The 17,399-nt window shown below is 45.3% G+C and overlaps 1 pseudogene; it reads left to right on the forward strand.

Annotated features, from left to right (window-relative positions):
• LOC115656786 overlaps positions 1 to 16,544 on the forward strand; it is a 94,499-nt pseudogene extending 77,955 nt beyond the window's left edge.
• Positions 16,545 to 17,399: the final 855 nt, after the last annotated feature.

The following is a 17,399-nucleotide window of genomic DNA, read 5'->3' on the forward strand; positions in this document are numbered from 1 at the left end:
CGAACGGCTAGTCCAGCTGCTGACGGAGAGCCAGGAGTGGCAGCAGGCGGCGCAACTGCTGCAGCAGCAACAGCAGCAGGCCGCCCATCTCGAGCAGCAGCAACAGCAACATGCTGCTCAGTTGGAGCACCAGCAACAACTCATCCAGCAACTCGGGGCCCAGCTACAGACGCTTCTTGGGCCCGCCACCCAAGTCCCCGAAGGGGCCACAGGGGAGGACCCCGCGGGACCCCGGCCACCTGCGCCTGACCAAGATGGGCCCGGGGGATGACCCTGAGGCCTTCTTGGTCACTTTCGAGCGCGTGGCCCTGGTCGCTGGATGGGCCTGAGCCCAATGGGTCACTCTTCTGGCCCCGTATTTAACCGGGCCCGCCCAGCTGGCCTACCACGGGTTGGCCACGGAGGATGCCAAGGACTATGACTGGGTGAAGGCCACGATCCTCGACGCCTTAGATGTCAGCCCCGAAAACTTTTGACAACCGTTCCGGGGCCAGACCTATCCGACCGGCACCCATCCCCGCTTAATTGCAGCCAGCGGCGGCATGCCTCTTGTGCAGCCAGAAACCCGGATGGCGGAGGAAGTGACAGAGCAGGTGGTCCTCGAACAATTCGTACATATCCTGCTGGTTCGAGGAAGGGCCTGGGTGCTCCGCCACCGACCTACCACCCTGGGGGCGGCAGTCTCCCTGATGGAGGATTTCCTTGCGGCGGAGGCTCCTGTGGGGCTGACCTTCCGGCCACCCGCCCCGGGGCCCAACCAAACTCGTGGAAGCCGGAGAGGATCTGGCCCACCGGGACAGCGGTGGCTGAGTCATGGACTAGGCCCTGAACCGGCGCCGCGGACCCAACACGCGGAGCCTGGCCCACACTCGGGTTCGGGGACCTCCCCCGTGGGTCCGTCGGAGCTCCACCGAAGCCCCCAAAGCCCTCAGGCCACCGGTCCCCGGTGCGGACACTCTGAAGTAGGACCTTGCTTTAGATGCGGGGGAACCGGCCACTTACAGTGGGACTGCCCGGAGATGGAGTGTGACTTCGGGCAGGTCTGCGCAGGAGAGGGCCGGGCCCGGCGGCCTCAGCCCCCAAAGCTCACAGTCCTGTTACTCGTGGGGGACCAAGCCACCATGGCCCTGGTCGACTCAGGCTGTAGTCAAACGCTGGTCCGTCAGGCTCTAGGGCCCCCGATCGATCCTAGTCTGGGGCCCATTCACCTACAATGTATCCATGGGGATGTTCGGCCCTATCCCAGTGCTCGGGCCCGCCTGACTGTTAATGGCCTCACTCGGTCACTGATAGTCGGCGTGGCCCCTCGACTGGCCTATCCTGTCATCCTGGGACGTGACTGGCCCGCCTTTGACAGGCTCCTTCGGTCTATACCAGCCCTAGCGGCCGAATCCCCGGAACCCCCTGTGGAAGCCGAGACAGACGCCGAGGGGGCTGGACTAGAAACCCCAGAGGCCGAGGAGTTAATTGAGGGAGCGCCCCCTGCACCCCGTTTTGACACAGACTTCTGCCGGGACCAGCAGGCCGACCCCACTCTCCGACGGGCCTACGAACAGCTGGCTGCAATTGATGGGTCCATTATTGACCCTGGCCGGGCTACGCAGTGGCCCCACTTTGAGCTCCGCCGGGACCGGCTTTATCGGGTGGAGTGGGACCCCCACACACAAGAACCGCGGATGCAGCTCCTCGTGCCCCGATGCCATCGGCGGGCTGTCATGAGCTTGGCCCATGATGTACCAGCCGCGGGCCACCTGGGGTATGAAAAGACCCTGGCACGAATTCGGGCTCGGTTCTTCTGGCCGGGGCTGGACGGAGAGGTAAAACAATACTGCAACTCCTGCCCAGAGTGTCAGTTGGCCGCACCAGCCCGAACACCCAAAGCGCCCTTGGTTCCCATGCCGTTGATTGACACCCTGTTTGAGCGCGTCGCAATGGACTTGGTTGGCCCACTTCCCCGGAGCGCAGCCGGCTTTCAATACGTCCTGGTCCTGGTCAACTATGCCACCCAGTTTCTAGAGGCCATCCCCTTGCCGAGCATCACGGCCCATCGCGGGCGAATTAGTGAAGGTCTTTGCCCACGTGGGGCTGCCTAAGGAGATCCTGGTGGCAGATTCCCCCTCTTCCCAGTCGGAGAGGCTTGTAACTGTTTAAACTGTGTTTGGTGCCCCGCCCGAACCAAGGGCTGGGGCCCCGCTGACTTTGCCACTGTTCTGCCCTGCTCCAAAGGGCCAGAGCTGTTATAATTGTGTTTGGTGCCCCGCCTGAATCAAGGGCTGGGCCCCCTTTGACTTTGTCACTGCTCTGACCTGCCGAAAGGCCAGAGCAGACTGTAATTGCAGGGAAGACCTCGAGGCCGGTGTGGCTCCCCTCCCCCTCAGGGAGGGTCGAGCCCCGGCGGAACCCGTCTAAACAGTAATTCAGAATTCCATAACAACTGAAATGTGTATGATATAGAAAAGCAGAGTTCAACATTTTAAAGAGTAGAGGACAAGATTCCTAGTCAGTGTAAATCAATGTAGTTTCACTGGTTTACTGGAATTTATTCCAGTTCAGTGAGAATCTGGTCCAAAATCTCCAGCTAAAGATTTGTAAACCTTCTGGTATAAATTCAAATTCTGTAGCTTGCTTGCAAAATCAAACACTGTACCTTTAAGCATACTCTTTACTGTGTGCGCTTACTTAACTGCTTATTCAAAACTGACAGGTTTAACATGTCTGGTAAATCAGCCTTCACAGTCACCAGAGAGAGGCACCTCTGGCAAAAGTTCAGAAGTCAGTGTTTTGGAAAGATTGGTTTGACCAGCTCTCAAGTGAGAGCGAATCCCAGACCAAACACAGTTAAATCTTAAACGACATTTAACCACTGTGATGCTGAGGCTAGTTGCTGTTGAAATGCCTTCAAACCTCAAGAGATATTCACTCATTTAAATCTCAGGTTATATTTATTGTGATTTAGCTCTTCGACATGTTTGTTGTTTTAAAATCCTAACTCAATATCTCATGATTTATTGGATAGGCTTCTGCCAGAAATTTTAAAAATATGCCTTTACACCTAGACATTATAATAAAGGTTTTATCTTACTTTTCAGAACACATCTCCATGATTGCATCTTCAATACCTATTGTTAGGATGCTTTCTTTATTCTAGTTGGTGTCTTAAACAGTCACTTGGCAAACATGTTTTCATCCAGATTGTTTCATATTTAGTTCACAAAAATAAAAAATAAAAAGGTATATAAAGAGTTAATAGGAAGTAGTGCCCAAATTGCATATTTCTTAAACTCATGGCCTAGTTTACTAATCAGTTGTCATACGTTGTCATGTGGGGAACCATCACTTAAGAACTGCAGAATGCAGTCAGTGAAGCAACTAATTAGTTGGACAGTGGCATGAAGGTGTGATCCCAAAGGAGTGCAAATTATCAGAGCAGGTGAAGAAAGTTTTGATACATCAGTAGCTCAATGGTATAAAACTCAGCAGTTGGCTGAATTACAGTGACACAGACAGCTAGGCAGCTTTGTTCCTTTTTTAGGGACTGTACTCTACAGGGGATTGAAACACCAAGCCACTGGACTTCCTGGAATGTAAATAAAGCTCCAAAACCACTTCCTCCCCTGCCCCAAATTTTGCAGCCAATCTACTGTATGGCCATTTAAAATATTGTACATGTTCTCAGGCACCCCTGATCCCCAAAAGTGGTGAACCCCCTTCTTTCTCTGCAGGGACTCTGCCCTCTCCCACATTACCAATGGACCCAATGTGTTGGGGGGAAGCATGTAAAGGACAGAGAGATGATGACATAAGGCACCCACCAATCCCACAACAACAACTAAAAGCCCTCAGTGACATCAGTATAATGGTGGGCAGAACCCCTTCCCTTCCCAAAGCCTCCCCACAGGTCTGATCTGGGCAGTGGGACTGGAGCTGAGGAGTACGGCTAGTAACCCTTCCCATGTAGCCAGTGGCTCTTCTTCTAGCTTGTTGGTGTCCCAGACAGTGTCAAGCCCTGGTTGGCTCCTGGGTCCTGCTGCAGAAGGAGCCTCCAGGCTTCACTAATTTTAATGTACCACAGCTTCTTGGCGCTCAGACTCTCTGTGGTGAAACAGGGAAGAGCTCTGGATAGGTCCCAGGCTGTCTGAGTGGGAGAGTCAAAATGGCTGCTTCTGCTCCAGCAGTGGAGAGCAACAACCAGCCTCTTTCCCTCAGTCTCTCTCCCCCTGGCTACACAGTCCTTCAGAAGGAACCTCACACCAGCCAGCCTGGTCCAGGGTCTTTGGAGCCTGCTGCTGGTCACCCCAATATGCCAATAAAATTCCTTGTTGTGTCTCCTCCAGCACAGGCAACACAGACTGGCCCATTGGAGGTATTTACTTCTGTGCTGCTATCTGTGGTAGCTGCTGGAAGCTGCAGCTCTGAAGCCCTCAAACTGGTAGAGGCTGCAATACAATACAATAAGTGGGTATTACCACCTAATATTAAGGTTGCTTTGCATTATAACACCCTGTTTTCAGTTGTTTATGACTTTGCCAAACTTTAACTATTTGCCTGTAGGATGACCAGATGTCCTGATTTTATAAGGACAGTCCCGATACTTGGGGCTTTTTTTAATATGGGCTCCTATTATCCCCCACCCGGTCCCGATTTTTCACACTTGCTATCTGGTCACCCTACCATAGAGTGACTAAACATGCCCCAGCCCAGAACTATAGGTTCAAAGCCGGACTCTCTCCGTAATTGCTGCTCTGGGTTGAGTGAGGCTGGGCACCAGAACTGAGAAATCCCTGCTCTCAATGACCCCTCTGCTGATGCCCAGGCAACACGGAGAAGGAAGTTAGTTGTCTGCCTCAAATGCAGATCGAACCAAGGCTAGGCCAGGGCAGGGAAAGAAGTAGATTAGGATAAGGAATCTGAGGCTAGAGAGTAGAAGAGAGAGAGAGACACACACACACACACACACACTGGAAGTTTGAGTGGGGAGACTTGGACTGGTTAGGCAAGGATATTGGGCCAGGATCAGGTTGGGACTGGTTGGGCAGGGAGGCTGGGCCTGGTAGCTGTGGAGGGCGGTGCTTGGGACTTGGAACCGTGAAGGAGAAACTATGAGTAGGAGGTTGTGAGGAAAGGTAGCAGGGGTGATTGGGAACCAGCTACTTAAGGGGAACTTTGAGGTTGGATGAGGAGCTGGGAGGAGGAAGGGAGACTGGGACTAGGAAAGAGTGGTAGAGGGGAGAAAGACAGATCGGATGAGGAGCTGAGATGGGGAGGAAATGGGCCTGGCTGGACAAGGAGACTAGGGGCAAAGAATTGGGGTAGGGAACATTAGGGCTGACTGGGCAAGGAGACTGAGATAAGCACTCTGAGGTGTGGAGATGGATTGGGTAGGTGAAGAGAATGGGACTGGGACAAGGAAAGTTTGGAGGGAGTGGAGCAGAAGGGGAGATCAAGCTTTGGGGAAATAGGCAGAAGAATCTGTGCCCACAGAGTACATTCCCCTCCAGGGCCTGGAATGGGACCCAAGATCCCTGAGTCTCAATATTCCTGTGCTGTCAGCAAAGGTCTGTGAAACCCCCTGCAAAGATTCCCCTCTAGGGCTGGTCCACTCAGAAGATGAAATGTACCACTGCTATCAGTTACTCCATTCACTCAAGGCACAGAGGTTCGTGTGCTGATGATCCCTGTGGATGTCAATATGATGTCATGCGATAGTTTGTTTTTTCATTTTGCTTTTCTAAAAACCTAGAAGAACATACACAACAATTGTATGTTTAAAGTAGATTATTGAGGTTACAAAGTTAAGCACTCAAAAATTTGGAAATGCTAGAATTAAGGTTGCTTGTGCAAGATGTTATAAGTAAATTGCCCAAAGGAATATAGCCAGATCATCAGCTGGTGTAAATTGGTGTAGTTCCAACTGAAGTAAATGGAGCTGTTTGGCACCTCTGTATTCTGTCAAGTGCTGTATTCATTTATGACTTTATATAAATATGGATGGGTGAATTGCATGGGTTTAAATAAGAGCAATGATGAGATATTGTATGATACTATGGTGATAAGCACCTTAGAAATATCTTGGATGGATGGATAGAAAAATCTCTGCCCAACTCTCAATCGAAATTGAATCCTGATTTAGTGTGATAAATGCCAAACCACCCAATGAACAATTCTGGCCAACTTCTTACCCACAGTACCAAATCTTCTGGAGGGCAGACACTTAGTGGCTTGATGCCCACAAGTCTGGTTTCCATGAGGTCACTCCAGTCTGTCCCCTCTTCAGAGGGGATGTTAGGTGAGGTGCACCAAATGGAGGAAGATGCCACCCACATATGTGGATTTTAGAATTTAGAACAGCTTCTAAATGTTTCAGCTCTGGCCTCTGATAATGTTTGATGAAAGCTGAAAATAGAGGAACTTGAAGAATAAGGTCACAAGGCAAACTTCAGAGCTAGCATAAACAGATGTAACTCCACTGAAGATAATAGAGTTTTGCCATTTTATTGCAGAGGTGAATTTGGCCTATCGTTTCATAAGGAATGGAGAAAGCCCTTTTGGAAAGAATAAGAACTCGCTACTCTTCTCTGAAATTACACTCTGCAACTAACTTTTAGGTTCAGAAATTGGGTTTGGATTAATTTTTGTGCCCATCTACCTTACCAGGATCCAACTGGAACCAGACGTAGAAAGTTCTGGAAATCCTGTGAAACAACCTGGAATTTCTGGAATTTCCAGCATAGCTTTGGAGACTGAGAAAAGACTTCATTAACCTGGATAAGATCCAAAATTTTGGGTGTCTGCCTGATTCTTGCATTCAGCAATGTTTAGCCTCACCATTACTATTTATTAGGTTGAAGTGTTTTATGTTTTAGAGCAATGGTAGGCAACCTATGGCATACATGCCGACGGCAGCACACGAGCTGATTTTCAGTGGCACTCACTGCCCGGGTCCTGGCCACTGGTCCAGTGGGCTCTGCATTTTAATTTAGTTTTAAATGAAGCTTCTTAAGCATTTTAAAATCTTATTGACTTTACATACAACAATAGTTTGGTTATAAATTACAGACTTATAGAAAGAGACCTTCTAAACATGTTAAAATGTATTACTGGCACGCGAAACCTTAAATTAGAGTGATTATATGAAGACTCAGCACACCACTTCTGAAAGGTTGCTGACCCCTGTTTTAGAGGCTGAACTCTGCTATCCAGCTTAAGCAAGGGGCAGTGCAGTTATGCTCTGAAAATCAAAATTGGGCCCTAACTGCCCCCTTGATTCCTCCATGTGCCCAACCTTTTCTCAGTGGAGATTACTTCCCCCTCCATACCAGCACAGCTGCTCTTGCCGGTGCATTGTGGGGGATGGAGTCAAGGCTCCTCCCTCTCTCCACCTCTGCCCACCCAGATGCAAAAGATGGGAAGTAACAGCCCAGTGGTGGCTCCCCTGCACAGATGCACTGCTTGGCTCACTATTGAGCCCTCAGTGATTATGAAAAATACCCAACCAAATGTCCATTATCCTCTGATAACACCTGAATTTAGGCAAGATAAATGTCTAAAGGATAGATTCTTGTTTCCAAAAATCTAATAGGTTTTAAGATATTAAATTGCTTCCCCCTCCATCTCCATCTTTCTTTTCTAGTATAGTGCAGCTACTCTGAGTCACTGTTTATCTAATTTAATTAACATTTGCCAGTGCCTGCAACCTAAAACACTGTCTTAAAACATTTGCTTGAAAAGCCTCCTTGTCCCAGAGCTGTCATTTTTAGCATGATGGATAATGGATAGAAATAATTATCCTGAATAAGGTTAGACAGCTTAAATGATTTGAGTTTCAAAGAATTAGTAGTCTTAGCTAAACATCTTATTTTTCAAGACACATTAATAATAAAAAATACAGCAGTGACCATAATGAATTGGAAAATCTGAGCTCTGCTATAATGGTACATTGTCTATTGCAGGTAGTTATGTACACAGTACTTTTACCGAGAATGATTTAAACCAGCAGATCATCCGGTACCTCATAAATCCCTCCACTGAAGTGACTTCAGATAGCTTTGAATTTCAAGTATCAGATGTGGCAGGAAATACAATGGTTCCAGAAATGTAAGTGTCAGAGTCCAGTCAAGTATATTCACTCGGGGATGAGGGAAGGGGGTGGTATAATCTGTCTAGAGAGGGGAGTATATGATCTTCACAAATAGCAGTGTGTGTCCCTTTTAAAATATCAAGGTGCTTATAGCTTTTCTGAGATGAAATTTTATCCCTGCCGAAAGAATTTATTTTAAATTTCAGGCCCATTTTCAGAATCTAACATGGTTTTAGATGGAGTTTGAAGGTTCTGTTGTTTGCTCCCTGGCCAGGTCTAATACTTGATGGAAAAATAAAACATTCAGTGAGAATCCGGGCCTGATTTTGACCTTGCCTACTTCAGTGTAAATTGGGAATAATCTCCTGAAGTAACTGATAAAAGGTTCTCAGCCACTTTTGTGATTCCTTGGTCCTGGTGCTACCTGAGGGTCCACAGTCCACACTGTTTTGTTTTGTTTTTTATCTTCTCAAACACTATGATTTACATTTTTTGGAAGCTTGGGGAATTTAAACAAAAATCATCATAAAAATAATGCACCATTTCGCTTCTAAAACCAAATCAAATGTCTGTTTTAAAAAGGAGGCTTTTCAAGAAAGAAAATTTCTATACATAGTATAATCCAGAACTTTCCCTTTAACCCTCACTTTTTTATCTTTTATATTTCTATTTTTAAGATTTCTCCCTGGTATAGAACAATGATTTTCAATTCCTCTAGCGATGTACAGTTTTATGGCTCCTGAGATAGCATAAAATTGCATCGTAGGCTGTATTTCAAGTGAGGAACTATGGGACAATGCAGTTTGCAAATGGTAATAGAGCTCAGAAACTGAACTCTGGCCTTTCTATTCAGTGCTCTTTTTATTATTAAGTCATAGAAGAAGTGAAATGTTACAGGAAGATGTTAAATCTGCACTTTTTTTTTGGTATAGCAGCTGATAAATATGTGAAGGGGAAGAAAATGAAGAATGCCTGGATACTGAACATAAGTAAAACATTAGACGTTGAGGGGTCAAGTATGTCAAATTATGGGATACAGTTAAATCTGCAGATTCTATCTGTCCTGAAAGATGCTGGGTGTACTATTTACAGTTGTGCAGGGTTAGTATGGTAGATTACTTTGTCCAATAGCTGCATGGTGCAGAGGATGTTAGCCCTAGGGCTCGATCCACAGCTGTATTGAGCTCCCCTGAACCCAGCTAGGAGCAGGAAACAATGGTGGCTACAAGCCACATTTCTGTGCTGCATATGCTGTAGCAATAAGGAATATTTTAAGATCTAATTTCTTTTCAGACTTGAAATGAAATGGTCCAGAGTTGAACTGGCAGAAACTTGTTATTGTGTCTGTGAAAATGTTGGGACTGTTGCCATTAAGGTGGTAAGGACAGGACAGAGTGCAGAGCCATTATTTGTTGGCATAAGGATAGGAGATGAGCCCTGTTTCTATGGCTGGATCCTTACAGACTGCATTTTTGTTGCCATTAACACTTGCTAACAATATGAAACCAAAATTCCTGGTTGCTGTGTCTAATGCAGTTTATTGGTGTCTTGTTTTGCTTTTAAGGTCCAAGACTTTTCAGCTAGAGTTGGCTTAGACTTCACTCACAGTGCTGCATGCAAGTTAAGTGCAGTTTGATCCTGGTGCAGCATTCATTTCACTTCTTTCATCTTGAATGTATTAGGTATAGTTTCATAAACTGGCTACAGTCATTCTTTCTTTCATACAGCAGATCTTAAACCAATCAATCCCTTCCCTTATCTGCTGGAGAGCAGCAGAAAAACAGCAATTATAGCTACACATTTGGGAGCCTTAGCTTTTGGGTGCCCAGCTTAATGCCAAATTTCTCTGAGAATCTCACCCTTTTAAGCAGTATGAAGTTGGTTGTCCTAAGGTTGAGTCACTGTAAATCACTGATTATTTTTATTTATGTCTTGTTTTTTATATACTCTCATTTTAAGTCTGCAGTCAATACCAGAAGAAGTCTCTTTCTGCATTTCTTCTGTTCTCTTCCTTCTTTGCCAGTAAGATAGGATGACTGCCCTCAGATCCTAGTCTGGAGGTAGATTTTGTTTTGATAGGATCAGGACAGTCTCCATACACCAGTGTTTGAATAAAAAACCTTTAGGAAAGTGACACTAGCCCAAGCAATATTAAAATCTTGTTACTACTGTAGACAAGTGCTTCATTGCTCACGGTACAAATTCGCTGGAGACCACTCTTTCACACACCAGTGCCCTTTTATTTCCCAGTATTTTCCCACCACCACATACACACAGCTATATACAGTTCAATACCTGTCAGGTAGCCCCTTAGGGAACAGCTTGCTTTTACAGCAGCAGGGAGCAACAGGCCCTCACTCCTCACTTTCCTGTTCCTCCTTTCCTACTTCCTTCCTGCTAGCTTTATAGGCCTTCCCCTCAGCAGGCTCCCAGGTGATTACTCTCAGGCTCCTTTAATGAGCCACACCCTGCCAGCTCCGACCAGTTCCCCTTGATGGGAGCTATGCTAGCAGTTTCTGAACTAACAGGGGCTGGTTCAGGGCCTCTTAAGCCAGCACCCTTTTACACATACATACACGTTTCTCTCTGTTCCTCTCCAACATATCTCAAGATGCTGACATACAGGCTTTCCTTTACGTCCCAGCTAAACTGAGCCTGCTGCAGCCTAGAATCCTTCATGTCCAGCTTCTAACTTGTCCGAGTCACTGCAAATTTGAAAGAGTGTGTCTGGTGTTCAAAAGATAGAATTCTACCTGGTCATTACCTCAGGGAGGAGCTGGTAGACATGGAGGCTGTTTGTCATCTGCATTCTTAAGATCAAACACAATGGTATCAATGTCCTTGATAACACTCATCCCACTCACAGTGGTGATGATCTCAATGGAGGAAAATGTGGCAGGAGGGTCAGATGCATTTTCAAAGATGCTTCATTACGGATTCATTAATAGATGCTCACGGGCACATTATAAGAAGATGGCAGCAAATGATCCTATTTGTGTATTTAAGTAGTCCATAGGGCAGTTTTCACTCTAGAACATTTGGGACTAGCCTCTTTGGAATTCTGTAGTGTGAATATTTTATAAATCCCCATGGAATGCTTCAGCCCTGCTCTGGACCTTTTACATGATATGAAAGGGCCCTAAAAGCCCTGGTTCCTGCTGTGGGAGAATTGCCTGGGTGCTCACAGGGATGTCTTTTGAGGCTTCCTTTGCAAGCCCCAGTGTAGGGCCAGGAGGTTGTGTGATGAAGATGGGGCTGCTGCAAGTAGTGGTGCAGAGATTCTGGATGGTGCTGTGTAGGGCAACACTGGGAGTCTTCTAAGGGGGTCTAAATTATTCTGGGGTCCTCTCCAGCTCTCAGAGCAGTCCAGGAGCACTTTGAAGTGGCTTTATCCCTGCCTCCTCTTGGGCTACAAGTTCTGTGCCGCACCTCTCCCCCTCTCTCTGCCTACATGAGAGGTGCACTTTATGCAGCCATGCGCATAATGCTTCCAGGTGTACTTGTTTGGTTCTGTGACCCTTGTAGTGAGGAGTGGACCACGCATGTTGTTTGGACCTGTCACTGAGCTACTGTGTTGACGGGGCTGCTTCTATCTGCTCTTTCCCCTGCAGCACTGATGTTGTGTTGAGAGAGGCTTGTAGCAGCAGCACCACAGATGTTTCACCCACTCTGGTGACTGATTGTTTTTCAAGTGGCTTCTTAGAGCAGCTGTTCCTATGTGGGTGCCCTCATTGCCTCTTCTAACAGCATCTCCACACAAATACCCAGCTGCACGGCAGCAGTGTAACTAGAGAGAAAAATCCAGTGCAGCAATGGGGCCGTCTTTCCCCTCTGTGACACTCCGACTACTTTGGCTAGATCAGTTTTTTTAGTTTTTCCTACATGACTTTCATATCCACCAGCGGCCCAAACAGCAGTCGCTCTGTTCCTCCTCTGTAGAAATAGGGATGCTACTTCTCTACCTAAAAGTGTGGGGATAAATATATTAAAGATTGTGAGGTGCTTTGCGACTACAGTGACAGAGGTCATAAGCATCTAGCTAGATAAAAATGACTTGCCCACAAGCCACTCTTGATATTTATGCAGCACTGGATAAAGATTTCAGATCTATTCACACTTAGCCCTATGCACAAGCATCCCCTTTCTCAGTAGTGGCCGGGTGCTGGAAAAAAGGTAGAGAGAGGAATATTCTAAGTGGGTATATGGACTCCATCACTGCAGTGTCTGAGCACCTCACAATCCTTAATGCAGGCATCATCATGCTTTTAGATCAGGAAGTGTCTGTAAAAATACAAACAACCACAAGGAACAGGGTGATTTGCCCAAGTTCATAGAGGAAGTCTGTGGTAGAGAAGGGAATAGAACCCAGGCCTCTATAATTCCAGGAGTACTATGCCTTAACCACAAGACCTTCCTTTCTGTTTAGGCCAGTTAGACCCAAATTTCCAAAAGTGTCATCCACTGGGAATCTCAATGTTTGGGTGCCCAACTATAGATATATAGACCCAGATCTTCCAAAGCTCTCAGTACCCAATGTGTAAAATGGAGACAGTCAGTCTCACAGAGGTGTTGTGGGAATTAATTTATTCATTTTTGTAAAGTGTCTTGATAGTCTTGGATGGATACACAATTGAAATACTAAGTATTATTTCTGCTACCGTACACTTGGGAGGAGAACATCACACAGAACAGCTTTCCTGTGAGTGAGGCTGACCATCTTCCATGGCTTATGTTGGCTGGTGCTTGGGATTTATTTCACTTTCTAACCACTGCCAAGCCAGTTCCCTAGGGACTTCTGTTGGTGCTGATGCCTCTGTATTCACCCACCTCTCTTGTTCTGGCCTCTTTGCTCCTTTTCTTGCTTTCATGGCTGTTTAGGAGGGGCGATAATTACCACTTGAATTCACTAAGCGTATAATGAAAGAGTTGATTCTCCTGTTGTAACTTCCCCTTCTCTTCACATGGACTTCACAGATTACGTGCTTCCCTGCTAACCATCTCCCACCTCTGCCTGTCCTGACAGAGCAAACAAGAAGGTTAAAGATTATTTTTGTGAGAACATTTTTAATATACAAGTAATGGCTCTAAAATCATGAGGATTTTTTGCCTCTGTTTTTAATACTAAGGATGAGCACTGCAAGGTGACCCACAAGCTACCCTGCCCACCTGAAGGGCTGAGCATACGCTTGACATCAAATGTTTAGATTTGGTTCAACAAACCAAAAGCAAATATTTTGCTTCGGGAATATTGCAATGTTTCGTTTCAATCCACCGTTCAACATTTCTGCACTGAAATTTTTTGCTCTGTGAAAATTTTGATATTTTAGCTTTTGTCCCAATTTAGGGTGAAATATCAGAATTTCCCATTATGCTGTGCCAAAAAATGAGAGAGAAAACGCTCCTTTTGATTTACTTGCAGTGATTTGTTGATAGTTTATAAAATGGCCCAAATGTTTTGTCCAATAACATAACCTCAAGGAATTCAGTGAAGCTGAGCATAATTTTTAAATGAATTTGTGGTGTTTGCTTTAGTAAATTTCACTCCAGTTGGAGTATTTTTCCTCTTTTTTTTATTCCTCTCCGATTATTAGGTATTTGTGGTGGACATTCTGCTGCAGGGCTCAGATTCAGGAAAGCATTTAAGCATATGTTTAAATCTCATCGATTTTAAGGAGACATGAGTACATACTTTCCTGATTTGGGGATCTGGATGGGAATGAACCTTCCTCTGGAGTACAAATCAAGTCTCTCTCACCACTCATCCTACAGCCAGATTAGTACTTGTGCTAGACGTTGTCTAATATGCAGCATGTGTGAATCATTTCCCCAAACCTCTCATCTTCTCTGCAGCCGAATGCAGGCCTGTAACACCAGCTGCACACAGCCTTCATAGCCCAGGTGTAGTTTCTGCAGTCAAGAGCCACGGTTAATTTCAGGCTACTAAATGTTAATTCGCAAAGCCATTGTCTATAGTAAACAGCCCTGTCCCCCCATTAGCTCTTTAAACCATGTACAAGTAGTTTATTGCTGTCTGAAGTAAACTGTGGCTCTAGATACAGGGCCAGTTTCTGGTCTTTGTTACTTTGGTGTAAATCAAAGGAACTATTGATTCCAGTGGAATCACTCCATTTTATAACCGTTTGCATGATTGGAATCTGGCCCATATGATAAGAATACACCTAAATTCTTAAAGTATAGGCCTTTGCAGACAGGCCTGAATATCTATATCCTAACACTATTTTTCCCGCAGTTTTGTAAAAGAAAAATTGGGCAAAGCTGAATTTGCGGTGGGGGGTGGAATTCTATTAAATCTTCATACAGGTAAATATCCAGTGTGCTCTGTATTTCTATGAAAACAGGCTAAGAATTTGGTTACGAAGGCTTAATAAAGACTATAATGACACTCAAGGTAATAGCACTTGATTGCTACACCACAGTGGTAGCAGTGACTTTCTGGACTTAACCATTCTAAGCAATGAAGATGTAGCATGAAGCAGGTGTCTCAAGGATGTGAAAGAGGTAATGTGAAACAAAGAACTGACTTTGGAGTGCTTATGTTGTTGCTTTTGCTTCTTAAGAGATAGCATTAGAAAAGGTCTATGGAAATTTGCCAAACTATTGCACTCTGCTAGGCGGTAGCTGTGTTAGTCTGTATCCACAAAAACAACAAGGAGTCTGGTGGCACCTTAAAGACTAACAGATTCTACCTTTTATCAGCTGGTACTGCTGTGAGTGTGGAAGTTATAATCAATGGAAAAGTAACGTAGACAGGATGGAACTGGAGCTAACAGCTGCAAGATGTGGTTTGTTAGTTCATTTTTTAGTGTTAGTTCCCTCCTCCAGCTGTCACCTCTGCAGCTGCTTTTCCCTCTACTAGATGGGTCTGATTGAGAATGCTTTCTAGTTGTTACCCAAAGAACTTATGGATACTGACATTTATCCACATATACTAGACACTTTTTAAACCAGTCCAGTTGCTTCTGAAACTCAGTGATATTACCCACAGTAAAGAATCTGCAGTGTTTCCTGTACTATGTTTATAGGAGCATAGCCAATATCATAAACCACTGCAACTGTGCTTTTATTTTACTTTAGAGAGAGGTTCAAGCAGGAGTAAACCCTGATCAGTTCAGTCAGTACAAACCTCTGCTTGCCCTTGTCTGTGCTTAGAATCAGCAGCAGTAGAGCTACATCAGTGATGGCTGAAGTGAGGCTATTTTCAAGTGCCTTTATGTCCAGGTAGAAATGATTCTGTGATGCAAATTTGCTGTGTTGAAGGTAGGTGGTACTATAAATGAATTAATACAATGAGAACTTCCTATTTTAGGGTGTTACTGACACTGCACTCTCTCTCCAGTCCTCACTTCTATAATTAAAATTTGGTTTTGCTGCTTACTTTGATCTTTATTTAGAAAAGGTTTTGGTGTAGTCACATGTCTTTTTTTTTTTGTCATGCTGCATAAAAGCCATTTTCCAGTGTTACTGAGATTCAGTCATTTGCTTTTACACATTGCAGGTGTTTCCATAAAGTCTTGGAATATCCACATTAAGGATGATGGCCTGGAGGAAAACCATGAAGTGTTAAAAATAATACTGAGCATGCCTTAAAATGCTGTTCTGGAGCAGAAGAATGAACTGACTGTAGAAATTATAGATTCAAGAGCGGGTAAGATTGATTTTAAGTACGACTTTGGGCAGTGCCTTTTTTGAAGCTAAGAGTCCGGTCCTGCAAGGTGATAAGTGTTCCTTCCAAGGTAGATAGCACCCCTGCTCTCAATATATGCGCTCAGCACCTTGTGGAATGCTTCAAAGCATAATTGACGGATGGCTGCAGTGAAGAACTCATGTGATGTAAATGATAGTCACCTGAATCATACACTATACACATAGGGACAAATCGCATCCCAACCAGCACTGCCAGGGGAGCAGAGATTCTTGCAAATGTGTCCTCTGCTTCAGGGCTCTTGCCAGAGAGGACACACACTAGGTCACATTTTGCTGATGCTTTGAAAAAGAGCAGCCTGCTCCTTAGCTGGCATGCTGCTGACCGCAGCATTCCCACTAGCCTGCTGGGTAGTCAGACTCGTAACTAGTAGATCATATCCCTGTGTGAGCCCATTTAGAAGCCTGCTCACTATCCAAGCATTGTGTTTAGCACCAAGCAGAGGTCCTGCCCTGCTGCTTGGGTAGGAAGTGCAGGTGAGTGGCAGGTCCTGTTCGCAACCCCGGCACACAAGTGCAGCAAAGGTCATGCCTTTTACTTACCTAAGGCTCTGAAATACACAGTGCAGTTTCAAGAGTTGGCTGAATGTAGGAGAAGTCTAGTTAAGACTTGCAGAATTTGACAAGCCCATACCAGAACTTGATGAAGAAATGATGCCGTTATTTTTTGGTTTCTTTGAAAGTGGAACTAAAAACCAGCTCCTACTTCATCAGAAAATGGTTTCTGAGGGGCACTAGCACTTGAAAGCAGAGCATTATCAGCATTCCTTCTTCTTAGTGTTTGCGCAACCTGCCGTGGGTGTCACATGACCAGGATTCTTCCCCAGATTTGGTCCTCTGGTTGGATCCTTAGCTTCCCTGACCTGGGGAAGGTGCTGATAGGGAGTGCGACATGAACGCTGATCCAGGCTCTCCATCAGCACTTAAATTACCTAATCCAACTCTAGACACCTATCAAACTTCTTGCCATGGGAGACCATACTATAGAGTCTTGCACAGATTAACATACACGGAACATAGAGCACCTGGAAGGAACAAACAGGGAGTCATAGTAGCACCAGGAAATTCTTGGAATCCTGGCTTTGAGGATTAATTTTATATTAAACCAAAATGTTTTTTAAAATTGCAGGGGTGAATGGAAAATATATTCTATAGTCTTTTCTTTTTTCCTCCTTTTACATTACTGAAACACAGACCAAAGTGACTGCTCTTACCTAACCTTAAACCAGCTGTATCCCATGCCTAGAGTAATTTCCTTTCCTCCTTCCGTCTTACATTCTCCCAGGTGTTGATTTCAATAGTGGAGTTTCTTGAAGGCTGCTGATCCAGATGTTCCACAGGATAAAGATCACATATAATTAAGTCAAGAAGAAGAAACCACAGTGCACCACAAACATGAATGCGGCTCTGAGTGGAATGTTTTTTCTGAACCACCATCTTTTCTATTTTTCTGAAAGTTAGAAAGCTACTGAGATCAGGACACCCTTTTCTTTAGCTAGCTTTAGTGCCCATCTTAGAGAGTTCTACCAGTGATATTAAGAAAGCAGCACACAGTATGTTTGGGGGGGTTAAATGCATAAAATTATCTGTGCCATCCAGT

Source organism: Gopherus evgoodei, chromosome 8 (genome assembly GCF_007399415.2).
Source record: "Gopherus evgoodei ecotype Sinaloan lineage chromosome 8, rGopEvg1_v1.p, whole genome shotgun sequence".
In the NCBI taxonomy this organism is placed as follows: domain Eukaryota; kingdom Metazoa; phylum Chordata; order Testudines; family Testudinidae; genus Gopherus; species Gopherus evgoodei.